This window comes from Saccopteryx bilineata, chromosome 1 (assembly GCF_036850765.1).
Source record: "Saccopteryx bilineata isolate mSacBil1 chromosome 1, mSacBil1_pri_phased_curated, whole genome shotgun sequence".
NCBI classification, from domain to species: domain Eukaryota; kingdom Metazoa; phylum Chordata; class Mammalia; order Chiroptera; family Emballonuridae; genus Saccopteryx; species Saccopteryx bilineata.
Genome location: NC_089490.1, coordinates 116,347,027 through 116,354,109, shown reverse-complemented (window position 1 = coordinate 116,354,109; position 7,083 = coordinate 116,347,027).

Here is a 7,083-nt window from a genome sequence, read left to right as displayed (position 1 = left end):
TTAAAACCACAATGAGAAATAAATAATTAATTTTTTAAATTAAAATAATGATAAAAACATCAAAATTGAATCAAATGCAAAGCAATAGTGTCTAACACATTGCTGGCAGTGATTTAAATTGTTATAGCCACTTGGAAAATCATTTATTCTGACAATGCCAAGAAAAATTAAAAACATAAACACATCCTGTGATTCAGCAGCTCCATTCCTAAATATATATGCCATAGACTAAGGGTTTGTACACCACAAAATTTATATGTTGAAATCTAACCCCTATGATATTAGGAAGTGGGGCCCTTAGGAGGTAATTAAATCATGAGGGTAGAGCCCTCATTGATTAGTACCCTTTATTTAAAAGCAGAATTAAAAAAAAATCTTTATTTAAAACTCGAATCTTTCTGACTTGTGGTGGTGAAGTGAATAGGGTGTTGACCTAGAATGCTGAGGTCGGCGGTTCGAGACCTCAGACTTGCCCAGTCAAAGCACATATGAGAAGCAACTGTGAGTTGATAGTTCCCACCCCACCCTCCCATCTGTTCTCCTCTCTATCACTCTATCTAAAATCAATAAATAAAATCTTTTTTAAAAACTGGAATCTACAAAGAGCTAAACAAACAAGCAAACAAAACAAAACGAAAACAGACTTATAGATACAGAGAATGAACAAATGGTTGCCAGAGAAGAGAGGATGGAGGGATAGATAAAAAAAAAAAAAAAAAAAAAGCAAAGAGACCCCCCCCCCTTCCTCTCTGTCTCTCTCTTCCCCTCCCTCAGCCAAGGCTCCATTGGAGCAAAGATGGCCCGGGCGCTGGGGATGGCTCCTTGGCCTCTGCCCCAGGCGCTAGAGTGGCTCTGGTCGCGGCAGAGCGACACCCCGGAGGGGCAGAGCATCGCCCCTGGTGGGCGTGCCGATTGGATCCCGGTTGGGCGCATGCGGGAGTCTGTCTGACTGTCTCTCCCCGTTTCCAGCTTCAAAAAAAAAAAAAAAAAAGCAAAGAGAAATAAGAAGCACCAACTTCTCATTACAAAACCAATAAGCCATTGAGATGTAACCTACAGCATAGGAAATATAGTCAGTAATATTGTAATACCTTTGTATGGTGACAGATGCTTTACTAGACATTATGGTGATCACATCATAAGGTATGTAAATGTTGAATCACTATGTTATACACTGGAAACTTATATTGCATATGAACTATACTTCAATAAAAATGTTTTTAAAAGAAAAAAAGTAGCCTAAAAATCTCCCTTGCCCCTTCTGCCATGTGAGGACACAGAGGAAAGGTAGCCATCTAGGAGGTAGGTCCTCACCAGACACTGAATCTGCTGGTGCCTTGATCTTGGACTTCCCAGCCTCCAGAACTACAGGAAATAAATGCTTGTTTATAAGCCACACAGTTTTTGATATTTTTGTGATAGCTGCCCAAACAGCCTAAGACAGAAATACCGTAGATAAACTCTAATGTACAAGGAAAGAAGACCTGTATAAGAATGTGCTTAATAACCCCAAACAGGAAATGATGTATATGTTCATCAACAGAACATTGAGTAAACCATGGTATATTCACACAATAAATAAGACCTAAGAACGGAGATTAATGAATTCTTGTTTTATGCATCAGAGAAGACCATTGACCCCAAGGACCATGAACACTGCCCTGGAGTACTGTCCATGTCCTCTAGACCAAGACTGGAGTATGGTATGGCATCCATATTCCAGCATGTGGGAAAGCAAAAGAAGATGCAGAGATGGTCAATTACCTCTAAGGAAGTGACTGGGGAATGACATCACTTCTAGTCATACTCCCTTGGCAAGAATTTAGTCACATGAGCATACAACAGCTGCCAGGAAGCCAGAGAAACATAATTGTTATCTGGGCAACTCTGTGTCTTTGAAACTCAGGTGAAAAGCCTTATTCCTATTGAAAAGAAAAAAAGTACTGAAATACGATACTGCAGATAAAAATGTAGCACCTTATAACAACATCTACTCAATTTTATTCCCTTCACTCTCTGAAAAATAACCTCGATCCTGAATTTGCTGTTTTTCATCCCCATTCATATATGTGTATCCATGACAATGATTGATTCTTTAGATTTGTAAAATTTATATTCATATATCATTTTGCACATTCCATTCATGCTTATGAATTTGAATGTTTTCTTGTTCATCCATGTAGCTCTAGTTCAATGAAACTTGCTGTATAGTATTCATATGTGAATGTCATACAAGCTATTTTATTCCCTAGTTGGTGCATGTAGGTTGCTTTCAAGTTTTCTCCCAAGCCCAGAGCTCAAACAAAAGGTGTTAGTAGTGTTATATCAGGGTGGAGACAACCAGGCAACGAGCTACACAATATGTCTGCACTCTAAAAATTAAGAAGATGGAGTAGATTTGGAAGAAGAGCAACCTGTTTTTAATCTACTTCATTGGCATTTCTTCCTCTTGTTCACAAATTTTAGCTTCCCCCAAAGTTTTGTCTTTTCTTATTCTACAGTCTCACCCTGTGTAATATTATCTGCGCCAATGAATTCAAGTGTATAAGTCAGCCACCGCAGGAACCAAGCTTTCAGTCTCCCTTTGTTGCTCAGTTCCTCTTTGTCCCTCCTTCCCACTTTCTCCATCCCTTCTCTCTAGCTCCCCCTCAACCTCCCATCGCCTAGTTTACTAATGGAGAAAAGTTTGCCTCTCTGGACCCTTTATTTCCCCATTTAATTCAGTACCTTATTTTTTGAGAACAGGCATATCTAAAAACTAACATAATAGTAAATTTGAAAAACTATGTATGAAGATTAAAGTTCTTGACAAAGGACTTCTGTTTCTCCAGCCTGTGTGTATTTGTTGTTATTTGTGGCAGGTTTTGGGGGTGGGGGAGGGATTGAAAGGGAGTGGTCATGTTTTCAGTTACAAATCTGAGGCTGTCTGTATGTGATATCCTTCTTTGTGTGTATATGTCTGCAAACTTCCTTTGTGTGTCTCTTCTAAGCATAAATTAGCACTTATTGACTTAAATACCTTTGGGTGTTTTAGCCACTTTTTACGCTTTGAACCTTGGGCTTCAATATAGTTGACAAAAGTAGCACCAATTAATTGATGCTACTTTATTTGCATACCTGATGTAGGGTTTCTTGGATATTAATGTAGATTTATGTAAAAGTACCCAAATTTATACTGCTTTGACACTTTTTGAATAGAATCAGAGCCTAGTTCTAGATAGAAACAACTTACAGTAAACATCTGACTTTAGAAACAATTTTTCTTCAACCAGGTTGGATTTTGATCTGTCTCACACACAGTTATTTTAAAAATTAGAAAATCTTTTAAAATAAAATATGTGCTTAAATGCCCCAAAACAAACAAACAAATCAGAGAACAACAACAAAAAAAGTTAGATTCTTTTCACTAAATCATAATTTAGTTTGAAACAATCTAGAAATTTTGTTACCATCAGTGTTTTTACAGCTAATCTACTTGACTACAATCCACACAGCAGTTCGTTCTTTCAAGGATTTCCTAGAGAACCCTGATCAAGCTGGCTTCCCATAGTCTTAGCTAGGACCAGCAAGAAACCCATCGTGTGGTGTGAGGCTGGAACCCTCCTGCTCGACCCCACACCACATCCACATCCTAAATCCAAAGGCTCCACTGCTTTTATTATTATGCAACAACATTGGTTGTACAGTAATACAAAAAAATACAAAAGTTTCTAGAAACTAAAAAATCAGCCTGGAGGATCATAGAAGCTTGGGAGACTGGATCAAGTCAAATGGCATAACGGTTGTTTCATTTTTTGCTCAACACACCTTCCCACCCCCAATACACACACACACACACTTTGCTTGGTCTGAGAACTTAATACTATATTATTGACCAATTAATTATAAACACGAGACAAAAAAGTCTTACAGAATGTATGAAATAACATTTTACAAAACATGAACTGTACATGCTATTGACACAAACAAGCAAGACTGAGGTGCCCCAAATATCTGAGGACAGATAGATGCACTGAAAAAGTTTAAAGATCTTCATAGGTCAAGAGAAAGCTATTAAGGAGATGTGACTGATCACTAAGTGGATAATAATATTAGTAGTAACAACAGTATCTTGAATTTATATGAAACTTTTTATTTAATGTCTGTTGTGGGAATTTATTAATAATTAAATATAAAGTATAACTTGATTTCCTATCCTTATAAAGTACATGTTAAATTCATCCCAGGTGTTCATCTACATTTTTCAACATACCCTCATTGATTTGAGTAGTAGAATAGTCTTCTTAGCAAAAGGGATAGAAGACAGAAATCAAAATTTTATTGAGTGTCTATCATGTTCCAAGGCACATTACATAAGTTATTTCATTTAATCCCTATTACAATCACATGAGTATTATATTATTTATCCCAAATTATAAATGGGAAACCAGAGATTTAAAAAGCAAATAATTTTTTAATATTTTCTTGTTAGAAAGTTATAAAATCAGGTCTTGAGTAGAAATTCATCTGGCTTCAAATGCTAGCAAGTTTTCTTTTTCCTGTGTTAAAATCCTCCCTAATGAATGTAGTATGAAACTGTGAAGAGTCAGAATGGAAAAAAAATTTCTCTATGCCCATAATCTAATTTTCAGGATTATCTTAATGGAGAAAACAGACATCATGCCTCATTGCAAAGCCTGTTAGTAGTGAAAGCATTATGGGAAACTTTTTGGAATACCAATCCCTTTAGATAGTTAGACAACAGGGCTTTGCCTGTTACTACTAGCTCATGGCCAGTCTAAGCCTTTCACTAAAATGCTTCTGATTGCAAGTGACTTCCGAATCCAAACAAGCATTTTAGGTCTATTTAATAGATCAATACAGTAATTCGTTCCTGGGCCCCTGAAATCATTTGTTTGGATCTGATGTCTATGTAGTCAGATTGAGGTGTCTACATTAGCGTGCACAGGGAATAAACACAAATAACTTGCATTGAAAGATGTTAAACCAATTTAGATTGTGCGAAAGAGGTACTATTTAACTCATTTCCAAGTGACTGGGATTAAATAGGTCATTATAAAGGCAATACCTTCCAGGAGCATCACAAAGGAAAATAAACCAAAAGTCCAAAGGATACCCTCCATCATGTGTAGATGCTTTAAAATTCAACAGAGCAGAGCCTAGAAAGAAAATAGGTAAGAAAATCTGATCTACACAGATGATGAACTTGTTGATGGGAAAAAAAGAAAAAAGTAAAAAAAAACCTGATTTAGGTTGAATGGGTTTTTTTTTCTTCTTTTTCTTTTTTTAATCACTTCTATTTGACAGTGAGAGACTCTCCCAGGGAAGAGTAGAGGACCTGTTGCTTGATTCACTTAAACTAGGTGGATAGAACACTGGAGGGGGACAACTTTGCCTTAAGTCCCCAGAGGAACAGAGTGTATGTGGAACTAATAATATTTTCCATCTCTAATTTTGATGATGTGAAAAGCAGCAGTATGTGCTTATTTGATCTAGTGCTGGACTGAATTCTCGCAGCAACTTTTCATACCAACTGAAGCCTATTAATTATATGTGCTGGGACACCAGCCAAAAGACCATTACAATAGTCTGAAGGGAATAAAATAAAAAGTTTAGCATGGATCCTTCCATCAAGAGCAGAGAGTTGGCAGGTGGAGGAAAATTTCATTACAACTGAGGTGTGACTCATTTGTCAGGTATGGAGTAAAAGAGGATTCTCCATAAGAGAAATAAAAGAGAAATTTTTGAAAAGAGAATTTAAAAAAGTACTTTGCTGACCCCTGTATGACTTGAGTGCACCCATCAGTGTAATGCTGATAACAGTGTAGTCATATAAACATTCATTCGTTTTTCTAATCATTTAACAAACAGTTGTTTCATAACCAAGTACTTTGCCAGATGCTATCAATGTGAAGAGGAATAAGACTTCACCCACGTCTGCAGGAGGGAACAACAAACTGGGGAGAAGAGATATAAATAGACAATTACAATGTAATGCCTTGAAGCACAGTATTAAGGGACCATGGACAAAGAACACATCACCTGCCACAGACTAAAGCATAGGAACCTCTTCCTAGAGAACAGGACACCTGAAATAAACCTTGAAACATGAATGAAACTTAGCCAACTAGAGAAGATGGTATTCATGAAATGGGAGACTGCACAGGCCAAGGGAAAGGAACTAAGGGCAGATTTGAGTCGCAAACTACCAGCAGTTCAGTGCTGAAGCAGGGGGAATGCTGAAGGACGAAAAACTGGAGACCAGATGAAGGGAGCACTGGGAGTCTTCTCAAGGAGCAAGGGCTTCCTTCTGGAGAGTGACAGGGCAGGTAGAGGACTGTGGCAGAGAAGGGGTTGGAATGTCACAAAGGAGAGACAGAGTAATCAGTAGGAAGTCTCTTACAATAATTATGGCAAGGAATAATGAGGGCCTGAATAAGAAATAGTAAGGGTGGAAAAGAGAAGACAGTCTGAAAAAATCTGGAGATAAAATGGGTAAAGCCTGGTGAATGACTGAAGGTGGGGATAATGAAAGAGAAGAAATATTGGAAACCTCAGCAGATTAACTGAGAAAAGGGAAGGGGAATAATAAAAGGTAACAACATTTTTAGACTTAGGTCCAGGAAATAAGCTAAAAGAAACTATGATAAAGACATGGAGAGAGAAAGAAAATGAGTAATCCTGGTAAATCACACCATATTTCTGAACAAATATCCTCATTTTTACTTGGACCTGGACTAGAGACCTGTAATAGCATGTCCAGGCCTGTGATATTTGTTTTCTGGGGTTTTTTGCTTGTTTTGTTTGCTTGTTTGTTTGTTTACAATACAATAAATATATGCTACATATAAAAGTGCCAAAGTACATTTTGGTTGATTGAATTGGAATCTAAATTTGCTCATATTTACTGTGCCATGCCTTCTTTAAGCCAGTTGTCAAGCTAGTTTTATAATGCTTTTTTAGGTCCATCACTTCCTTCTCTTTTATTTTTCTATCAGTGTCTTCCACAAACTGAGGCACAACGGAAAGTTTCTATCCAATCTGAACACAAGTCTGATATGAATCAGCATTTTCATTACATAA